At 34.9% G+C, this 23,615-nt stretch overlaps 2 protein-coding genes across 3 annotated transcripts in view; both read right to left on the bottom strand.

Moving 5' to 3' along the window:
• The window catches only part of LOC134537880 (neutral amino acid transporter B(0)-like), a 121,883-nt gene that overhangs the window by 1,743 nt on the left and 96,525 nt on the right, over positions 1 to 23,615 (bottom strand). The window contains exon 9 of one of the 2 annotated variants that reach the window (XM_063378782.1): positions 11,512 to 11,554. The exons of the other annotated variant lie outside the window; for it this stretch is intronic. The gene's annotated coding sequence lies outside the window, so the exon portion shown is untranslated. Of the gene's footprint in view, positions 1 to 11,511; positions 11,555 to 23,615 lie in introns of those variants that run through there. 2 annotated transcript variants of the gene reach the window in all.
• LOC134537971 (uncharacterized) overlaps positions 1 to 23,615 on the bottom strand; it is a 99,650-nt gene that overhangs the window by 27,205 nt on the left and 48,830 nt on the right. The gene's annotated exons all lie outside the window — the stretch shown is intronic.

Raw genomic sequence — 23,615 nt, 5'->3', positions numbered from 1 at the left:
TTAATAGAAAATTATGTGGATCTTATTACTCAAGTTTTCCCGGATTTTCAAAGCAAAATTTGAATTGTTATCAGTGGTTATGCGTAAGAGAAATATTTGCACCAAAATATTATATCGTTAATAAAAGCAACATTTTATTTTAAAAGAAGTACAAGGGGAAATGAAGGAGTATTTGTCAATAGATACAATCATGGATACAGAACAAATCACTTCAAATCCTGCGGAGTTTTTAAATTCACTTGAACTTTCGGGTGTACCCTCACATAAACTTCAAATGAAACCAAATGTACAAGTTATGCTTATGCGAAATCTAGATGCTTCTCGAATATGTAATGGAACGAGGCTTCGGATCACTCAATTGGGGCAGAATATACTTGGGTGCCACAATTTTAACAGGTGTCGGTGAAGGGGAAAGTGTTATCTTATAATTCCTAGAATTCCAACTATCTATCGTTCCAATTAAAAAGAGTTCAGTTTCCCGTCAGGCTTAGTTTTGCTGTTGCCATCAACAAAGTGTAAGGGAAACATTGTAGGCAGCAGGAGTGCATTTGGAAAAGCCATGCTTTTCCAATGGCCAACTATATGTAGCCTGTTCGGGTACTCGCCAGTAGGCCTAAAATAATTTGGCCTAAAATTAGGCTAAATATTTTTAGGCCATGTGACTTTATGCCAAACAATTTTAGGTCAAATGACTTTAGGTCAAATATCTTAATGCCAAACGACTTTAGGCCAAATAATTTTATGTCAAATGACTTTAGGCCAAACAAATTGATGTCAGTGCAGTAATCATTTATTACTGTGACATCCGCCATCTTGGATACCGTCGACTTTGTTTCTGTCGTTTGTTCCGAGAGAGCGCCAGCGTCGCTCTGTCTCATCACATAAGGTCGATGTTCCATTACCTACCATAGCTATCATGAACCTTATCGACCTTTTAAATTTAATTTTTTATGAAAAATATATTGGAAACGCTGTGATTCGAACCATCGCAGCTCTGATCTCTAGGTTAGAAATCATACGCCTTTAACCGCTCGGCCATCAAGACATTTACCAGACTGAAAATTAAATCAGGTATATATAAAAATAACATGCATATTTGGACTTATAATTTTTTTTAATTTAAAGTAATAATAGCACCACCTGCTCGAGACAGAACCACCATCTTGTATTAAGATGTAACTGTTGCAATTATCGTTATGGTCGCCATCTTGAAAATCCGTAATTTTTATGTTAGAAAATCGGGAAAATTTTTAAAAATCATAAAAAAATTAATCAACCTAATTAAATAATAAAAAATCCTTAAAACTACTGTTGCACTTTTCGTGATGACCACCATCTTGAAATCACCCGCTGGAGATCACCATCTTGTTTTCGTCCGCTAGAGTGTGCTGATACCATGTTAGTATAAGTATCTAGTCACCACACCTTTGTCCTTGACCATGAAACTTGACCTTAAACTTTGACCTTGACCTTGAACATTGACCTTGACCTGAACTTTGACCTTGACCTTGAAATTTGAGCTTGACCTTGAAATTTGACCTTGACCTTGAAATTTGACCTTAACCTTGAAATTTGACCTTGACCTTGAAATTTGACTTTGTCCTTTAAATTTGACTTTGTCCTTGTCGACCATCATGGATCCATCATTTTATGTTTAGTACATGCTACCAGGAGCTACCACCTGCTGGAGTACTCCATCTTGTGTGTGTGTGTACTCGTCTTATTCTAACCCGCTACAGTGCAGTAAACATTTATTAACGAGGTGCCCCCTCCATCTTGAAATTTGGGCGCCATCTTGAAATCGTGTAATTATTTAGCTAGAAAATCAGGAAAAAAATCCAAAATTCATCAAAAAATTCACTCATTAATTTACATATTGAATCGCTGGTTTCCTGCCCTCGATTCGATACTTGAACAGTGACACTTGTAACTAAATATTAAATAAATTTTAGATTCTGTTTTCCATTGCCGTTCCTGTAATTTATTAATCATTCACTATTCAAAAATAAAACACAAGTCAATATACCTGACCATCTAAATAAATACAGTGTCGCTATGCTTTACATAAAATTCTAGTTTTTAGATAATCAGAATAACCTCTAAACCGTTCATGTACAAAGCCATACATATAGATCATATAATTGCCTTCAGTCCATGAGACCGGGTCATGAGCAATGTCAGTCATATAGACCATGAACTCAGTACACACAGAAAACGGGACGTACACACAGTAAAACGTAATGTACACACAGGAAAATGGAATGTACACACAGGAAAACGGAATTTACACACAGTACACACAGGAAAATGGAATGTACACACAGGCAAACGTAATGTACACACAGAAAAACGGAATTTACACACAGGAAACGAAACGTACACACAGTACACACATAAGAAGGAACGTACACACAGGAGACGCAACGTACACACAGGAAACGGAACGTACACACAGTACACACAGGAAACGGAACGTACACACAGGAAAACGAAACGTACACACAGTACACACAGGGAACGGGACGTACACACAGGAAAACGAAATATACACACAGGAAAACGAAATGTACATACAGGAAAACGAAATGTACACACAGGAAAATGGAATGTACACACAGGAAATCGGAACGTACACACAGTACACACAGGAAACGGAATGATCACACACACAGTAGCGGAAACACAGGCTTATTTGGAAATCAGGATACAAGAAATAAATCATACTTTTTTAAAAAATAAATAATTCATTTATTTTTCAATAGTACACACATGACAGTTAATCAAATGATTATTGTATGCAGCCAGCGTTCCGAAGTTCTTTAAGTATGGTCGATACTTCCACGATATGCGAGTAGTTTCCTCTACGAACAGATGCCACCATCAGTCTTAGCCGGTCAACCAATATGTTTGGATCTTTCCATGATGTGGAATCAATCTCTTATGCCACCATCATCATTGCTTGTTTATTATAAATATTATGATCGCTGGTGTCTTCCGTTTTAACACCAACCTCAGGGTTACTTTCATCTTCTAGCCAGCGATCATCACAAGCTTGATCAGATTTATTTATTATAACACGACGTTTCCATCGCTTCAGTCTCAGAACACCACCACTTGCTTCGATCTTGTCAGCTTTAGGTTCTGTATCACAGTCTATGCCTTTGTAAACAGCCTCACAGTCACTGTAGCAATCACCGTAGAAGACAACGTCTTCACCCAAATTACTGCAAGAACTCGATATCGTTGATGTCGAAGTGTCTTTTTCGCCTGTATGCTTCCTTTTCAGGAGTCCACCATTTATACAAAGTATGGAGGATCTGCTAAATATAGGCTTGAATGTAATCTCATTTTCACAGTGTTGATACCTTCATTAGTTTCAGTCTTCCCGATACCATCAAAATCCTTCCATGATTGTTTCTCGTCATGATCGGTGTGCTACAGCTTCCATCTTTTCTATATTAATATTATTTGTCTTAAAATCTCCGCATCCGTGTCACTATCACAGATGTAAAGACATCATCATCGTAGCTGTCATCAATATTGTCATGAGCTGCATCAATATCACTCATTTTATGATATCGTCTCCACATTTCAGGTGTCAGAGATGTACCACAATCTATGATCTTGTGAGCTCCATTATCATTTTCTGTAAAATCCTATGAGTCCAGTTTTAGTATTTAATCTGTCATCCCATCATCACATACTTAATTAAATCATCTTAGTATATAGAAAAAAAATCATCAAAGTTCTTTTCATTTAATCTTGGGAACCGCATCATCCTTTCCAACTATAGTGTAGTTTCTTGAGCCCAAGTGTCTTTCATTATATATACCATGCAGTGTTCTTCAAGAGATGTGGTATACCACAATTTCTGCATACAAATCCGTCCTATCAATGATTTGTTTACAAATAAAAAAACCTTCACGCTATTTTTACATGTTCTATTAAATTATCTCTTCGACTAAAATAATTACCACACATAGTAATTACTACAAAGGACACTTTGTCCAAGACATTTGAACCATCATCTGTCTGAAAACAACCATGTCCCATCTATATCACAAAGTAAACGAGGGTTAGTGGAGATAGGTCAAACAAGTGCTAGTCACTCATAGGGTAAGAACCATGTGTTCGATACCTTTCTCAGTCATTGTAGCATCTATGTATTTTTCTTACCTCATGTAGAAAAATATGTTCCAATGCATACGAATTTAAACATATTCACGTGCGACTACTCAAAAGTACATAAATTCAAGCACGTCAACCGCAAAAAAATAAATTCTGAAGGATAGAGGCAGAGACTTCTCGATCGAGACACGCCTACCATCACCTACAAATGAACATTGATCCCTCGCGCGGGAATTGCAAGCTTGCAGAATGCTGCGACACTCATATGTTTTGCTCAAGACATGCATTCATCACATCGCTAGCCTTCCAACTCAGTACACGTAAAACTCCAGTGAAATCGTAATCCAGCATACGTAAAGTACTTGCTGGAACCACTTCAAAGTATACATCTCTGAACCAGAGCAGAAAATCAGCCTACGAATATATATCTTGCTACCTACAAAAATAAATGTATAGCACATATACGAGAGGAGTCGATTCCTACATACCATACTCAATACTCTGATAATTATAAGCAGCAAAATATTTTAAATCAAGACCTCGGCCAATATACATTCTTTATTTCCATGTTGTATAAATTCATGTAAGTAATCAGCAACGAAGGAGTGAGTAACTAAGACGAAGAACCGCTTTCCAATATCCATAAACTTACTGATACAGCCCATACAGTGCACCAGAGTATTCCGAAGTATGATCAATTGATTAACATCATTTAATTTTTTAATATCACCTCCGTAGTGTACACCTTTATATGACAGGTTACTATTTAAGACCATAAATTTCCCACAAGTCTGTTAGTTTTATTTCGGGAAGTAATAAATTATTTCTCAAAAATAATAAATCAAGTTCCCATCAGATTTGCTCTAATGTTACGGCATTACCTGTACCTGCACATTACCAAAACATCTCCCATAAAAATCTTAAGAATGCAGATGGCATACTCAGACAAAAATAATTTTAGCAAAAAAAAAAAAAAGAACACAGTCTTCAGCATTATTGGTAGAACAAAATAATACACACAAACAAGACAAACCGGACTTTTCAAATACAACGTAAATTACGTGTCACATGTAGTTTATTACATTAAGATGAATGTAGTAGGTTAAGAAAAATATATAAAAAATTCTTTAATTCTATAATTTATTTAAAATTGTACATTTATAAACAATAAAATCTGACATGGTATACATTTCTCAGTTCAAGCGACATTCATTTTTATTAAAATAAATTATTATAGTTCGTTTTAAGAGTGAAAAAATACAAATAATTCATACAGATTTCAATACATCAGTTCAGGAGTGTAACACCTTAGAGGGCCAGAAATTATGCTAGAAACCCGTCTTTACAAAATTTATAATGTTTTTTCAAGTAAAATTTTCGTGTAACCTGTATACCGCACTTCTCACACAGAAATTTTACACGGTCAAGATTTCTTCTGCAACCATGCTTTTAATGGATGCGTGTACTTCGTAGTCGTTCAAATCGTTTACCACAGTAGCAGCACTGATACAGATATTCATCGCAATTACCATCGCTTCCCCGCTGTACAACCTGCAAATGAACTTTGCTTTTACAATGCCTAATCAAATTACTTTTGTTTGTGAAATGTACACCACACGGGTCACACGGAAATGTCACACGATTAGCGTTTCTTCTGCAGACATGATTTTCATGTCTTCTTGCATGTTGACGGTATTTAAAACTTTTGTCACAGTACGTACACAGATGTCTCGTCGTTAGACCTTGAGTCACCGACGGCTCGGAAAGTATCTTACTTTCAATGCACACTGCTGTTGTAGACGACGAAGTCCCGTATGTTGCATGAACTGGAGATTTCCCAGTCGACATTGACAGATCATCTGTACTGGATGCCAAAGAATCTGATGTATACACGACTGATGCAGAAGCTGGGAATTGCTCACAAAATGTTGTATTTACCAAATGCGATGTAGTTGCAGGTATCGGAGTCTCCTCAGCGTTCGATAATGCACACATTGAAGTCTCTTGGAGTGAAGAGGCAGTAGATACAGCCATCATCGGGATCTCTGGAGATGGTAGCCTCGTTACCATCGGAATCTCTGGAGCTGCCCTCATCGTTGTCATCGCGATCTGCTTCGTCATCATCACCTCCGTCGTCAGGGACCCCGGCGAAGACGCGAGACCCTCCGTCAAGATCTATGCAGTCGTTGACCCCGCCACTATTGGGATTTGTACCGATGTCGACGTTGCTACCATTGAGTTCGGATACACATCAATATTCATATACAAGACTTATATGCAGACGAGCCAATCCATCAGATCTGCATTGCACCACTACAAGAGGTGGACTGAGGGACCTGCTGTCTAAGACTCGCTTAAATAACCATGTTCGCTTGTATAATACGCAAGTCAATACATCATCCATTGTTATTACTTAAAAAAGTTAGGAATTTCTATGAATGAGAATTCAAATTATATATACAAACAACTAATCACACATCCTAAATACAAGGTTAATTTAGAATAAATAGAGGAGCAAGAGTCTGTAATCAATGGAACTTTAACAACCCAAACAAAATTTAAAGTAGGTACCCAAATTTAAATAATATTATGTAGAGCTACACATAACATACAACTGACTCCAAATGACTACAACATGTGACTAAAATAATTTATACGATACCAGGCTAGGTCCAAAGTCAATTTTTTTGTACCTCTCATCTACAGTTCAGAGGACCTTCAGTGTTGATATAGCTACAGCCAAAACATGTACAGTACCATACATCTTCAGAGCCTTCAAAGTCTATCCTTGTTAAGCCTTACGACAAAAGTCTCCTAAACAAGAGGCCTACTCTACAAGTTTACTAGACATTTTAAGCTTGTCATAGCACACATCGATAAAAATCTTCGAAAATAACCCAAAATATTATAGACCACTAGCATTCGATTTATGCACATACAGTAGGTCACCAACATATTCGTCAACACATGACCATTCTACATTAAGATCCTCAATTACTTATATCAGCCTACTCGACTACACTCAGTTCACATAAACTAAAAGAAGTCAAATAACATCCTATTATTTATTTACATTCGAATATTTAACAGCATGCCGACTGCTAATTAAATAAGCCTGACAGTGAACATGTTAGCAAAGTTTACTTTTATATAGTACCAGGAATCCATTGAACCTTCAGAACCTAGCTACACATACACAGTGCTGGATGCAAGGAATTCTACACTCATTAGCCATCACTGACACTCATATTACATCATAGGCACTTGAGTCATCACTCATTTTCCATCATTAACATGCAAACAAATGCAAATTAACCATCATCGACACTCAATTCAACACTCACTTTCCATCATCCACACTTAATTTAACACTCACTTTCCATCATCTGCACTCAGTTTCCATATTCGACACTCAATTCAACACTCATTTTCCATAGTAGACACTCAGTTTCCATCATCGTAACTCATTTTCCATAATAGACACTCAATTCGACACTCATTTTCCTTAATAGACACTCAATTCGACACACATTTTCCATAATCGACACTCAATTCGACACTCATTTTCCATCATCGACACTCAATTCGACACTCAATTTCCATCATCGTCACTCAATTCGACACTCAATTTCCATCATCGACACCCAATTCGACACTCAATTTCCATCTTCGACACTTAATTCGACACTCAATTTCCATCATCGACTCTCAATTCGACACTCAATTTCCATCATCGACACCCAATTCGACACTCAATTTCCATCATCAACATTCAATTCAACACTTATTTTCCATCATCGATACTTAATTCTACATACTCTTTCCTTCTTCGACACTCATTTTCCATCATCGACACCCAATTCGACACTCAATTGCCATCATCGTCACTCAATTCGACACTCATTTTCCATCAACGACACTCAATTCAACACTCTTTTTCCGTCATCGAAACTTAATTCTACATACTCTTTTCTTCTTCGACACTCATTTTCCATCATCTACATACAGTAAAATGGAAACTTTCCATTATCCACACACACACACACACAGATACATATATAAATATATGCATACTCAACTTAATTGTTTAAAGTAGCATACACATGAACTTTCTTAGGGCATGAATAACGTCACATTTCAATAACAATTTTTAAAATTATATTTATATCAAAAATACAAAAGTATAAAATTTCATCACTCAATACACATTTCTAACTTATTATATATACCCGAAAATTCTAAGTTCATCAAGAATAGTCCACGTTTCTTTGATAACTGATACAATTTCGTCATCTTGCGAAACAAGTAAAAATACGAAGTACCTAAAAAATACTTTTAGTTGCTATTCAACCATTATGGAGTACGTACAGACTAGTGAAGGTACGATACACAAATATCGATCTCGATCTGAAGGACATTGTACATACTGTAGCAAATACTTTGATAACAGCTATAATGCTCGTAGACATGAAAAGACCGATGGTGTTAAAAGCTCATTCCGTCAAATGATAATTTGTGACAAGTGTGGTAGACGGTTGACACGAAGAGATAATTTAAAACGACACGATAAAACTTGTAAAGCCAAGCTCGCGCAGGAGATAAAGTACGTAGATGGAGACGTTATGCTCGGGGACAGTATGTCTTACAGTGAAATTGATCTACCTAGCCTTAAAAGCGATTGTGTTAAAATATCTCCAGGTCTTGAGAAAGGAAATAGCTTAACTGGTGTTGAAGATATAAGTAAGGTAGAAGATAACATCTCCAGAAAAAGTGACAAGTCGTCTTATAGTAGACTTTTACGGAATTTGGAATATTTATTTGGAAAATTAGCAAGTAAGCTTGTTGCCAATGATGGTACTCGAATGTCAAAAAATTCGAAATACTGGGATATGCAAGATGAAGATGTCAGTGTGTTTGATAAAGATGTGGACAGCACCGATGATGATGATACAAATTATCATAATTATTATTACAATGATTTTCAGAATATGTTCAGCAAACATTCGAAGAAGATGGTGTCATCAAGTGTAATTGATTATATATCGTGGAAAGACCCGAACGTGTTAACGAACAGGTTGCGACTTTTACTTGTTTCGCAAAATGATGAAATTGTATCAGTTATCAAAGAAACGTGGACTATTCTTGATGAACTATGAATTTTCGGCTATATATAATAAGTTAGTAATGTTTATTAAGTGATGAAATTTTATACTTTTGTATTTTTTATATAAATATAATTTTAAAAATTGTTATTAAAATGTGACGTTATTCGTCCCCTAATTAAGTTCATGTCTATGCTACTTTAAAGAATTGAGTTGAGTATGCATATATTTATATATGTATCTGTGTGTGTGTGTGGATGATGGAAAGTATCCATTTTAGTGTATGTAGATGATGGAAAATGAGTGTCGAAGACGGAAAGAGTATGTAGAATTAAGTTTCGATGACGGAAAATGAGTGTTGAATTGAGTGTCGTTGATGGAAAATGAGTGTCGAATTGAGTGACGATGATGGAAATTGAGTGTCGAATTGGGTGTCGATGATGGAAAATGAGTGTCGAAGAAGGAAAGAGTATGTAGAATTAAGTATCGATGATGGAAAATAAGTGTTGAATTGAGTGTTGATGATGGAAATTGAGTGTCAAATTGGGTGTCGATGATAAAAATTGAGTATCGAATTGAGAGTCGATGATGGAAATTGAGTGTCGAATTAAGTGTCGAAGATGGAAATTGAGTGTCGAATTGGTTGTCGATGATGGAAATTGAGTGTCGAATTGAGTGACGATGATGGAAATTGAGTGTCGATGATGGAAAATGAGTGTCGAATTGAGTGTCGATTATGGAAAATGTGTGTCGAATTGAGTGTCTATTAAGAAAAATGAGTGTCGAATTGAGTGTCGATTATGGAAAATGAGTTACGATGATGGAAACTGAGTGTCTACTATGGAAAATGAGTGTTGAATTGAGTGTCGAATATGGAAACTGAGTGCAGATGATGGAAAGTGAGTGTTAAATTGAGTGCGGATGTTGGAAAGTGAGTGTTGGATTGAGAGTCGATGATGGTTAATTTGCATTTGTGTGCATGTTAATGATGGAAAATGAGTGATGACTCAAGTGCCTATGATGTAATATGAGTGTCAGTGATGGCTAATGAGTGTAGAATTCCTTGCATCCAGCACTGTGTATGTGTAGCTAGGTTCTAAAGGTTCAATGGATTCCTGGTCCTATATAAAAGTAAACTTTGCTAACATGTTCACTGTCAGGCTTATTTAATTAGCAGTCGGCATGCTGTTAAATATTCGAATGTAAATAAATAATAGGATGTTATTTGACTTCTTTTAGTTTATGTGAACTGAGTGTAGTCGAGTAGGCTGATATAAGTAAGTGAGGAGCTTAATGTAGAATGGTCATGTGTTGACGAATATGTTGGTGACCTACTGTATGTGCATAAATCGAATGCTAGTGGTATGATAATATTTTGGGTTATTTACAAAGATTTTTATCGATGTGTGCTATGACAAGCTTAAAATTTCTAGTAAACTTGTAGAGTAGGTCTCTTGTTTTGGAGACTTTTGTCGTAAGGCTTAACAAGGATCGACTTTGAAGGTTTTGAAGATGTATGGTACTGGACATGTCTTGGCTGTAGCTATATTAACACTGAAGGTTCTCTGAACTGTACATGAGAGGTACAAAAAAATTGACTTTGGACCTAGCCTGGTATCGTATAAATTATTTTAGTCACATGTTGTAGTCATTTGGAGTCAGTTGTATGTTATGTGTAGCTCTACATAATAATATTTAAATTTGGATACCTACTTTAAATTTTGTTTGGGTTGTGAAAGTTCCATTGATTACAGACTCTTGCTCCTCTATTAAGTCTAAATGCACCTTGTATATAGGATGTGTGATTAGTTGTTTGTATATATAATTTAAATTCTCAATCCTTGAAATTCCTAATTTTTTTAAGTAATAACAATGGATGATGTATTGACTTGCGTATTATACAAGCGAACATGGTTATTTAAGCGAGTCTTAGACAGCAGGTCCCTCAGTCCACCTCTTGTAGTGGTGCAATGCAGATCTGATGGATTGGCTCGTCTGCATATAAGTCTTGTATATGAATATTGATGTGTATCCGAACTCAATGGTAGCAACGTCGACATCGGTACAAATCCCATTGGTAGCGGGGTCAACGACTGCATAGATCTTGACGGAGGGTCTCGCGTCTTCACCGGGGTCCCTGACGACGGAGGTGATGATGACGAAGCAGATCTCGATGACAACGATGAGAGCAGCTCCAGAGATTCCGATGGTAACGAGGCTACCATCTCCAGAGATCCCTATGATGGCTGTATCTACTGCCTCTTCACTCCAAGAGACTTCAATGTGTGCATTATCGAACGCAGAGGAGACTTCGATACCTGCAACTACATCGCATTTGGTAAATACAACATTTTGTGAGCAATTCCCAGCTTCTGCATTAGTCGTGTATACATCAGATTCTTTGGCATCCAGTACAGATGATCTGTCAATGTCGACTGGGAAATCTCCAGTTCATGCAACATACGGGACTTCGTCGTCTACAACAGCAGTGTGCATTGAAAGTAAGATACTTTCCGAGCCGTCGGTGACTCAAGGTCTAACGACGAGACATCTGTGTACGTACTGTGACAAAAGTTTTAAATACCGTCAACATGCAAGAAGACATGAAAATCATGTCTGCAGAAGAAACGCTAATCGTGTGACATTTCCGTGTGACCCGTGTGGTGTACATTTCACAAACAAAAGTAATTTGATTAGGCATTGTAAAAGCAAAGTTCATTTGCAGGTTGTACAGCGGGGAAGCGATGGTAATTGCGATGAATATCTGTATCAGTGCTGCTACTGTGGTAAACGATTTGAACGACTACGAAGTACACGCATCCATGAAAAGCATGGCTGCAGAAGAAATCTTGACCGTGTAAAATTTCTGTGTTAGAAGTGCGGTATACAGTTTACACGAAAATTTTACTTGAAAAAAAACATTATAAATTTTGTAAAGACGGGTTTCTAGCATAATTTCTGGCCCTCTAAGGTGTTACACTCCTGAACTGATGTATTGAAATCTGTATGAATTATTTGTATTTTTTTACTCTTAAAACGAACTATAATAATTTATTTTAATAAAAATGAATGTCGCTTGAACTGAGAAATGTATACCATGTCAGATTTTATTGTTTATAAATGTACAATTTTAAATAAATTATAGAATTAAAGAATTTTTTATATATTTTTCTTAACCTACTTCATTCATCTTAATGTAATAAACTACATGTGACACGTAATTTAGGTTGGATTTGAAAAAACCGGTTTGTCTTGTTTGTGTGTATTATTTTGTTTTACCAATAATGCTGAAGACTGTGTTCTTTTTTTTTTTTTTTTTGCTAAAATTATTTTTGTCTGAGTATGCCATCTGCATTCTTAAGATTTTTATGGGAGATGTTTTGATAATGTGCAGGTACAGGTAATGCCGTAACATTAGAGCAAATCTGATGGGAACTTGATTTATTATTTTTGAGAAATAATTTATTACTTCCCGAAATAAAACTAACAGACTTGTGGGAAATTTATGGTCTTAAATCGTAACCTGTCATATATTGGTGTACACTACGGAAGTGAAATTAAAAAATTAGAGAATGTTTATCAATTGACCACACTTCGGAGTACGCTGGTGCACTGGATGGGCTGTATCAGTAAGATTCTGGATACTTGGAAAGCGGTTCTTCGTCCAAGTTACTCACTCCTTCGTTGCTGATTACTTACATGAATTTTTACAACATGGAAAAAAGAATGTATACTGGCCGAGGTCTTGATTTAAAATATTTTTCTGCTTATAATTATCAGAGTAGTGAGTATGGTATGTAGGAATCGACTCCTCTCGTATATGTGCTATACATTTATTTTTGTAGGTAGCAAGATATACATTCGTAGGCTGATTTTCTGCTCTGGTTCAGTGATGTATACTTTGAAGTGGTTCCAGCAAGTACTTTACGTATGCTGAATTACGATTTCACTGGAGTTTTACGTGTACTGAGTTGGAAGGCTAGCGATGTGATGTATGCATGTCTTGAGCAAAACATATGAGTGTCGCAGCATTCTGCAAGCTTGCAATTCCCGCGCGAGGGATCAATGTTCATTTGTAGGTGATGGTAGGCGTGTCTCGATCGAGAAGTCTCTGCCTCTATCCTTCAGAATTTATTTTTTTGCGGTTGACGTGCTTGAATTTATGTACTTTTGAGTAGTCGCACGTGAATATGTTTAAATTCGTATGCATTGGAACATATTTTTCTACATGAGGTAAGAAAAATACATAGATGCTACAATGACTGAGAAAGGTATCGAACACATGGTTCTTACCCTATGAGTGAATAGCACTTGTTTGACCTATCTCCACTAACCCTCGTTTACTTTGTGATATAGATGGGACATGGTTGTTTTCAGACAGATGATGGTTCAAATGTCTTGGACAAAGTGTCCTTTGTAGTAATTACTATGTGTGGTAATTATTTTAGTCGAAGAGATAATTTAATAGATAATGTAAAAATAGCGTGAAGGTTTTTTTATGTGTAAACAAATCATTGATAGAATGGATTTGTATGTAGAAATGGTGGTATACCACATCTCTTGAAGAACACTGCATGGTATATATAATGAAAGACTCTTGGGCTCAAGAAACTACACTATAGTTGGAAAGGATGATGCGGTTCCCAAGATTAAATGAAAGGAACTTTGATGATTTTTTTTTCTATATACTAAGATGATTTAATTGAGTATGTGATGATGAGATGACAAATTAAATAATAAAACTGGACTCATAGGCCTTAACAGTAAATGATAATGGAGCTCACAAGATCATAGATTGTGGTACATCTCTGACACCTGAAATGTGGAGACGATATCATAAAATGAGTGATATTGATGCAGCTCATGACAATATTGATGACAGTAATGATGATGATGTCTTTACGTCTGTGATAGTGACACGGATGCGGAGATTTTAAGACAAATAATATTAATATAGAAAAATGGAAGCTGGAGCACACCGATCGTGACGAGAAACAATCATGGAAGGATGTTGATGGTATCGGGAAGACTGAAACTAATGAAGGTATCAACACCGTGAAAATTGAGAATACATTCAAGCCTATATTTAGCAGATCCTCCATACTTTGTATAATTGGTGGACTCCTGAAAAGGAAGCATACAGGAGATGAAGACACTTCGACATCAATGATATCGAGTTCTTGCAGTAATTTGGGTGAAGACGTTGTCTTCTACGGTGATTGCTTAAGTGACTCTGAGGCTGTTTACAAAGGCATAGACTGTGATGCAGAACCTAAAACTGACAAGATCGAAGCAAGTGGTGGTGTCCTGAGACCGAAGCGATGGAAACGTCGTGTTATAATAAATAAATCTGATCAAGCTTGTGATGATCGCTGGCTAGATGATGAAAGTAACCCTGAGGTTGGTGTTAAAACGGAAGACACCAGCAACCTCATAATATTGATAATAAACAAGCAATGAAGATGGTGGCAGAAGAGATTGCTTCCACATCATGGAAAGATCCAAACATATTGGTTGACCAGCTAAGACTGATGGTGGCATCTGTTCGTAGAGGGAACTACTCGCATATCGTGGAAGTATCGACCATACTTAAAGAACTTCGGAACGCTGGCTACATACAAAAATCATTTGATTAACTGTCATGTGTGTACTATTGAAAAATAAATGAATTATTTATATTTTAAAAAAGTATGATTTATTTCTTGTATCCTGATTTCCAAATAAGCCTGTGTTTCCGCTACTGTGTATGTGATTATTCCGTTTCTTGTGTGTACTGTGTGTACGTTCCGATTTCCTGTGTGTACATTCCGTTTTCCTGTGTGTACATTTCGTTTTCCTGTTTGTACATTTCGTTTTCCTGTGTGTATATTTCGTTTTCCTGTGTGTACGTCCCGTTCCCTGTGTGTACTGTGTGTACGTTCCGTTTTCCTGTGTGTTCGTTCCGTTTCCTGTATGTACTGTGTGTACGTTCCGTTTCCTGTGTGTATGTTGCGTCTCCTGTGTGTACGTTCCGTCTCATGTGTGTAAATTCCGTTTTCCTGTGTGTACATTACGTTTGCCTGTGTGTACATTCCATTTTCCTGTGTGTATTTGTGTAAATTCCGTTTTCCTGTGTGTTAATTCCATTTTTCTGTGTGTACATTTCGTTTTCCTGTGTGTACGTCCCATTTCCTGTGTGTACTGAGTTCATGGTCTATATGACTGACATTGTTCATGACTCGGTCTCATGGACTGAAGACAATTAATTGATCTATATGTATGGCTTTTTACATGAACGGTTTAGAGGTTATTCTGATTATCTAAAAACTAGAATTTCATGTAAAGCATAGGGTCACTATATTTATTTAGATGGTCAGGTATATTAACTTGTGTTTTATTTTTGAAGAGTGAATGATTAATAAATTACAGGAACGGCAATGGAAAACAGAATCTAAAATTTATTTAATATTTAGTTACAAGTGTCACTGTTCAATTATCGAATCGAGGGCAAGAAAAGAGCGATTCAATATTTAAATTATTGAGTGAATTTTTTGATGAATTTCGTATTTTTTTCCTGATTTTCTAGCTAAATAATTGCACGATTTCAAGACGGCGCCCAACTGCACTGTAGCGGGTTAGAATAAGACGAGTACACACACACACAAGATGGAGTACTCCAGCAGGTGGTATCTCCTGGTAGCATGTACTAAACATAAAATGACGGATCCATGATGGTCGACAAGGACAAAGTCAAATTTCAAGGTCAAGGTCAAATTTCAAGGTCAAGGTCAAATTTCAAGGTCAAGGTCAAATTTTAAGGTCAAGGTCAAAGTTCAGGTCAAGGTCAATGTTCAAGGTCAATGCCAAAGTTCAAGGTCAAGTTTCACGGTCAAGGACAAAGGTGTGGTGACTAGATACTTATACTAACATGGTATCAGCACACTCTAGCGGACGAAAACAAGATGGTGATCTAGAGCGGATGATTTCAAGATGGCGGTCGTCACGAAAAGTGCAACGGTGGTTTTAAGGATTTTTTTTATTATTAAATTAGGATGATTATTTTTTTAATGTTTTTTTTTAAATTTTCCTGATTTTCTAACATAAAAATTACGGATTTTCAAGATGGCGACCATAACGATAATTGCAACTGTTACATATTAATACAAGATGGTGGTTCTGTCTCGAGCAGGTGGTGCTATTATTACTTTAAATTACAAGTCCAAATATGCATGTTATTTTTATATATACCTTATTTAATTTTCAGTCTGGTAAATGTCTTAATGGCCGAGCGGTTAAAGGCGTATGTTTTCCAACCTAGAGATCAGAGCTGCGATGAATCGAATCACAGCGTTTTCAATATATTTTTCATAAAAAATTAAATTTAAAAGGTCGATAAGGTTCATAATAGTTATGGTACGTAATGGAACATCGACCTTATGTGATGAGACAGAGCGACGCTGGCGCTTTCTCGGAACAAACGACAGAAACAAAGTCGACGGTATCCAAGATGGCGGGTGTCACAGTAATAAATGATTACTGCACTCTAGCGGAACAGAAAAATCAAAAGCGACGCTGGCGCTATCTAGGAACAAACAGCTGAAACAGAGTCGACGGTATCCAAGATGGCGGCCTCCAGTGGAACAGAAAAAAATCAAGAGCGACGCTGTCGCTATCTAGGAACAAACAACAGAAACAAAGTCGATGGTATCCAAGATGGCGACCTCCAGTGGAACAGAAAAAAAATCAAAAGCGACGCTGGCGCTATCTAGGAACAAACAGCTGAAACAGAGTCGACGGTATCCAATATGGCGGCCTCCAGCGGAACAGAAAAAATCAATATGGCGACAGAGATGGAAATTTCATCATAATGAAGGGGGCGCTCGATTTAAATATGGCGGATCCAAGATGGCCGCTGTGATCTACTTGTCTCGTTACGTTATGTCCTGTTACGTTATGTCCCGTTACAATGTATCCCGTTACGTTGTGTCCCGTTACGATGTGTCCCGTTACGTTGTGTCTCATAACGTTGTGTCCCGTTACGCTGCATCCAAGATGGCGGGTCCAAAATGCCCGCCGGGGTCAAGGTCAAGGTCAAAGGTCAAGGTCAAGGTCAAGGTCATCCAAGATGGCCGCCGTGACGTCACAATCCAAGATAGCGGTCGGCACCACAGGCACCACATCCTGAATCCTTCCGCAGGAGCCCCATTCATATACTACTATTATAGTTTTCTTTCTCTAAAAATAAATAAAACTAAATTTATTAATTTTTTGCCAACATTTTGGATCTACCTTTCGAACATGAACTAAAAATTAATGTTTGTAATGAAATAAGCGTTAACTGTGAAAAATGTAGTGCCATAGAAAGAGTGCATGATATAAAACACTTAGGTATAGTGCTCGACTCTTTTATAATATGGGATAGATATTTTTCTTATATTACAAACACAATTAGAAAAATTGTGTTTAAATTAGTTGAAATACGATCAATGTTATCTATTGAAGGCATTAGAATGCTGTACTTTGCTATTTTTCGGTCTGTTATGTATTCTGGTATTCTGGCTTGGGGAGGGATGACCAAAACGTCAATTAAGCCACTTATAACAATTCAAAAACTTATTTAACGAGTCATTTAAACAAACCACACGTACCCATCCAAGGAAAATTTTAAATTATTAAATTTATTCGATATTAAAAGATTGTTTGTTTAAGCTGCATTGATTTATATGTATCAAAGGGAAAATCAGTTATATTATGTAGATCATAACTATCCTGCACGGCATGGACGGAATATAAATTTAACAATCCCTCTTTTTCATAAAACTATTTTTCAGAGATCTTTTGAATTTTTGTGCTTCCAAAAAATGTAGTTATTCTTCCTGAAAAACTCAAAACAAAAAATTATTTTCAAATAAAATATCTTTAATTTGGCTAATAAAACTGATGAAAACATTGTCATAGTATTTAAGTAAGTTTTATATATTGTTGTAACTTTGAACATTTTCTTTACTTTAATACTATTTTTTAATTATATTTTTATGGTTCATTATACATTGTTATACTGTATTCGTTTTTTTACGTTATACATTACATTGAATTTTAATAAATTGCTCTTTATAACTATCATCTTTATAAAACTAATGCGAGGTTTCTAAGGTATATTTTATATATTTATTTCTCAGTTATTACAAATTTATAAATGTTCACATTTGTAAAATAACAGCATGTATTTTTAAGTGACCAACGTGCATGCTTGCTTTCGTGAGTAAAAAATATACTGGTTAACTAAGTGAATGTTGTAAATAAAGCGGAAAAATTGAGATAAATTTGTTATTATTAAAAAAATTATTATTCTAACAAATTTGAACCTATTTTGGCGCGACGGGAGTAAAATTTCAAAGCCAAAATTAAATGCAACGTTTTCGTGAGTTCTGAAACGTTTCTGACGCAATAGAGATACAATAAATAATAGTAAAAAAAAACTAAAAAAAAACACGCCTTATATAGAAAACCAAACTAAAAAAATTGAAAATAAATTTTAATAAATTTAATTAAGAATAGTGTAGAAATTTGTAATAAATATAAATTAATAATAGTGTGTATAAGAAGAAAATATATTTTATTTAAAAAAAAAGCGTGGGGTGCTTTTTAAGATTTTATCGAAATGATAATCCTTCTACTCATATAGGCTATGTAAATAAAATATTTATAACTATTGACACCATGCACCTCACGGTTTTTTTTTAAATAAAATACATGTTTTCTTATATACACTATTATTAATTTAAATTTATTAAAAATTTCTACACTATTCTTACTTAAATTTATTAAAATATATTTTCTATTTTTTAGTTTGGTTTTCTATATAAAGCGTGTTTTTTAGTTTTTTTTACTATTATTTATTTTCTTCTTTTTGGTTTGGTTTATTTATAATTTAAAGTGATACTTCTTTATCGACGTATGAAAGAAATTTTATAACAATGTAAAATCTTGATAGTTATTACATCAATTTACTATTAAAGTAGATTTTGAAAAGATATAAGAATATAATAGAATTGAAATTTTTTTAACAGTTTTCTAATTTTTTATTTGATCCACTAGGTATAGATTCAGCTTTTTTTTGTGTTTTCCTCAATTTCTTCCAGGTAAAAATCCTTAAACTTTAAGTTTTGCTCTCTATACAAATATGTTTTTGATATATCATCTGTCAAACTTATCCATATTTTCCGTGTTTGATGTATTTTATTTAATGATTTACTGACCTAGGCATAGTTTGGAGTATTTGTAACTGCTTGGTGTAGATTTACAGGTTGGTTTTCGAGTGGAATTTCAAATATCTGCCCATCAGGTGTAGCTATTGAGGTTATGCATATGGTGTTTGATTTCCCATCTGCTGTTGGTTTCACAGCAAAATCAAACCTCAATTATTCCATGTTTCGTGAAATATTTGCAGAAAATGTTGTTTTATAATAATGTTTCACTCTTGGTTAATTGGTAAAATGAAACAAAGACGTAATTATTGTGTTTCTCTATTTAACGAAAGAAACATTTAAAACCCTTATTTCAGATTTTTTTTTATATTTTTACAAATATAGATATTATTCTCTCCAAGAAAGTATATTGTTCACAATAATCATAAACCACTCTCACTTTTCATTTAATTAAATGTCACAATATTTATTGGCTTTGTTTATATCGCGCCAAAGACAAACTGAAAGAAAAGAGTTCGCACATGAGCGAAATGGTTTTCTTTACAATGTGCGAACTCTTTTCTTTCAGTTTGTCTTTGGCGCGATGTAAACAAAGACTACTAAATATTGTGAAATTATATAAATTGACAAAAATCTTATTTTGCAAATTAAATAATGAAATAATCTTATCAAATTAGTCTATTGTCATCGGTCCTCGATAAATCTACAAAGTTTGAATTGGAATCTGGCCTTTTAAAGTGGGTCAAAATCGCACCCAAAGGAGTCGGTTACAAACATACAAACAAACATACATACAAAAAAACATACAGGTGAAGCTAATATAAAGCGTGTAAAAAGAACAGTTGCATTGAGATTTCAAATGCCAAAGAAGTTTCACTTCTATCAAGTGTAATGTGTAACACATGCGCTTTTTAGGTAGATTTAGAAGAAATCCTATCTATTTCAGCAAATTTCAGCAATAACTGTGGTGTGACTCTTGGAAAATATTTATGTAGTTTTTTCGTTTCATAGTCAATAGACACCATAACTCTCGTCAGGTTAAAAGTTTATATATATTCATACACATATATAAACAATTTTTTTCAGAAAAACAAACAATTCCGTAAATTTGAACAAATCACAATTAAATACATAAAATATAGTCATACAAAATCTCGGTCGAGTACGCTAATATGCAATATCTGACCAAATAGAAATGGGAATGTTTTTTTAAAAACAGAAAAAATCGCAATAACTCCCATTATATGAAGAAAATCACATCTCTTTGAACTTATTGATACGAATGCATAGAGGACCACGACACGCGCCATGCTCGGAGCTGGCTGGCCCAGCACGGCCACTGGAGTCACGCGCCGTATCACGTGCCATCCACTAATGTAAGGCATGCCACGCGTGCCTGGCCGGATTACAAGGGTCGTCCCTACCCCTTCCCACCCTCCGACACTCACGCATCGTCCTTCCTCGGCGCTGTTACCTATCGCTGAGCGCCCCTGAGAATTAATTCCGCGGGCCGCCGCTCGGCGTGGCGTGAATGGGCTCCGCATTTCTGGACTTTTCGTAAGTCGTGTCGGCCAGTGATGACGCGACTCGTCACGGCCACTCTCGTTGGTTCTGGAAAGACGACCCACTAGTGTAAAGCGGCGACGCTGGTTTTCGCGGGAGTTCCGAGCGAAGTTCCAAGCCAGTTCCGGGTGGGATTCAAGAGTTTTGAGATTTCCGTGGGTGAAAGAAAGTGTGACATCGGCCAAGAGGGTGAGATACCCCCTCAAGTGTGACGCGTAATGGAGCTACGGTATCGAGAGAGTGCCACAGAGCGTTAGACTGGCGTGAGACTGTGTGCGTGGACAGGCGGGGGTGTGGGGCGAACCACTGTTGAACCTAGCTCCAGTTAGGAGTACAAATTGTGGGACTTGACAGACATTGGGTGACTTGCGAACAAACACTTTTTCATTGCCAGTCATTTGTGATCGGTCATTTTTAAGTACAACTATTAATTATTACTGTAAATATTAGTAATTAATGAAACTGTAAAATACTTCTATAGAAAATTTAACTAGGCTATCCCTTGCAAACCCATTTATCTCCACATAGGTCATAACAGTATTATAACTCCTTTTATTATCCAGTAATATAACACTTTTGTTTAAATACATTTTTGATATGACCAATTATAACTGCAAAGGGTGAAAAAAAGAGTTTGAGGATAAAAAAATTCATAACTTCCTTAGTAGGCACACTATCGAATCCATTCGAATTAATTTAAATGGTATAGTTTTTAATTAAAACATTTGTCTGAAACAATGTTTAATGAAACAAACCATTGCCAAAACGGTATTAATTAACCGGGGTATTATTTAAAAAATCATAAATACCTTATATTGTACACTAATAAATCCATTATTTTTTATTATAACACCATAAATTATTATCAAAAATTTTCGTCTGAAATAATTTTTTATACATACAACCATTACTGCTAGAGGTAGAATAAACAAGGGTTATAAGAAAATAGAAATCATAGTTCCCTTCGAAGGATCAGCATCAAATTCTTCCAATTGTATGTAAAAACACTTGTATTAAAAATTGTATTTTAACTTTAGTCTGAAATGTTTTTATACAACTAACCATTGCTGCAAAGAGGGGTTTAAATACAAAAATTTATTTATAACTACTTTAGTAATCACTCTATTAAATCCGTTCCAATTGTTGGTAAATATTTTAACTTTTTTCCTAATCTTTTATCAGAAAACATTTTTGTTAATAAAAGCCATTGCTGCAGGGGATTGAAAAAAAAACAGGGGTATAAATTCATAAGTTCCGTATAATGTAAACTATCCAATTTGTTATAATTTTTTGCTGAAACATGAATTATTATTTACAAATATATTCTGAAAATGTTTTTATACAATCTATCATTACTGCAAGGGGTGGAACAAACATGGGTTTGATTGACAAAAAGAAATAAAAAAAATACATTATTCGGCACCCTATCACATCCGATCAAATTGTTTACAAAAGCTTAAAAATATTACCAAAAACATTTGTCTATAACAATTTCTAATACCACCAATCAATGAAACGGGTGGATAAAAAGGAGTTAAAAGACGAAAATAAATTCATAACACCCTTCATGAGCACATATTGAAATACGTTCAAATTGTTTGTAAATTTCATAATATTTATATTATTTTTTTAAAGAGTTTTTGGTAATACAAACAATAATTGAACCTGGGGTTGGAATAAGAAAATAAATAAAACTTGACTAGCATGTACAATATCTAATCCATTCTTATTTTGGCTTAACTTTCAAAATATGATCTAAAACATTTATTAAATTTTGTAATCTTTTTAACCATTACTGCAATGGGTGTAAATAACAAGGTTTGAATGTATACTATAAAAAATGTTATAATTTATTGTATGTATTCTAATATATATATAAAACTTTGTCTGAAAAAAATTATTGATGAAACAAATTATTACCATAAAACCAGCGGTCATTTATGAAAAAAAGGATAAAAACTTTGTTGGTGGTAAATCCGTCTGCAATTATTTTAAACCATTTTACTATTATCTTAAACATTGGTGAAAAGCCAAAATTTATGTGACCACGTTATTTGTACAAGAGGTGAAAAATAAATTTTAAGGTCAAAAAAATTGAATAATTACCTTAGTTGGTATAATATGCTAATGAATGCTGGATGAATTGAGTTGAAAGAATTTATAATATTTTCGCTGCATGGAAAAAATAACGTGTTCAATAGATCACTTTGTACTATCGAAGAACTTAAATAAATTAAGTACATGATTTTCTTAAAATTTTCTAGAATTATGTAAAAGTTTAAAACATATTTTCATACCTAATAAGTACTTCGTAATATAACTACGCATGTAGGGTGTGCCGAAAGGTTTTTTAAATTTTAGTTTGTTATTAACTCTTTTTTTTAGTAAATATATAAATATTACTAGATTTTCTACTTAAATACTTAATATAAAATAGTTAACTTATTTACGCACAAGTGTATTTTAACTGAACATGTAAATAATTTGAAATAATTTTATATATAATTGAGAAAAGTATTAAATATAAACTTCATAAATCAGAAACACTTCTAGCTTAAACATTACTTGAATACAAAATTTTTGTATAAAATATGAAAAATTAGCAAATTAATTGTATTACGAACACAAAAAAATT

This window comes from Bacillus rossius, chromosome 12 (genome assembly GCF_032445375.1).
Source record: "Bacillus rossius redtenbacheri isolate Brsri chromosome 12, Brsri_v3, whole genome shotgun sequence".
NCBI lineage: Eukaryota > Metazoa > Arthropoda > Insecta > Phasmatodea > Bacillidae > Bacillus > Bacillus rossius.
Note: the sequence above shows the minus strand (reverse complement) of the source record. Positions and strands in the feature narration are given on the sequence as shown.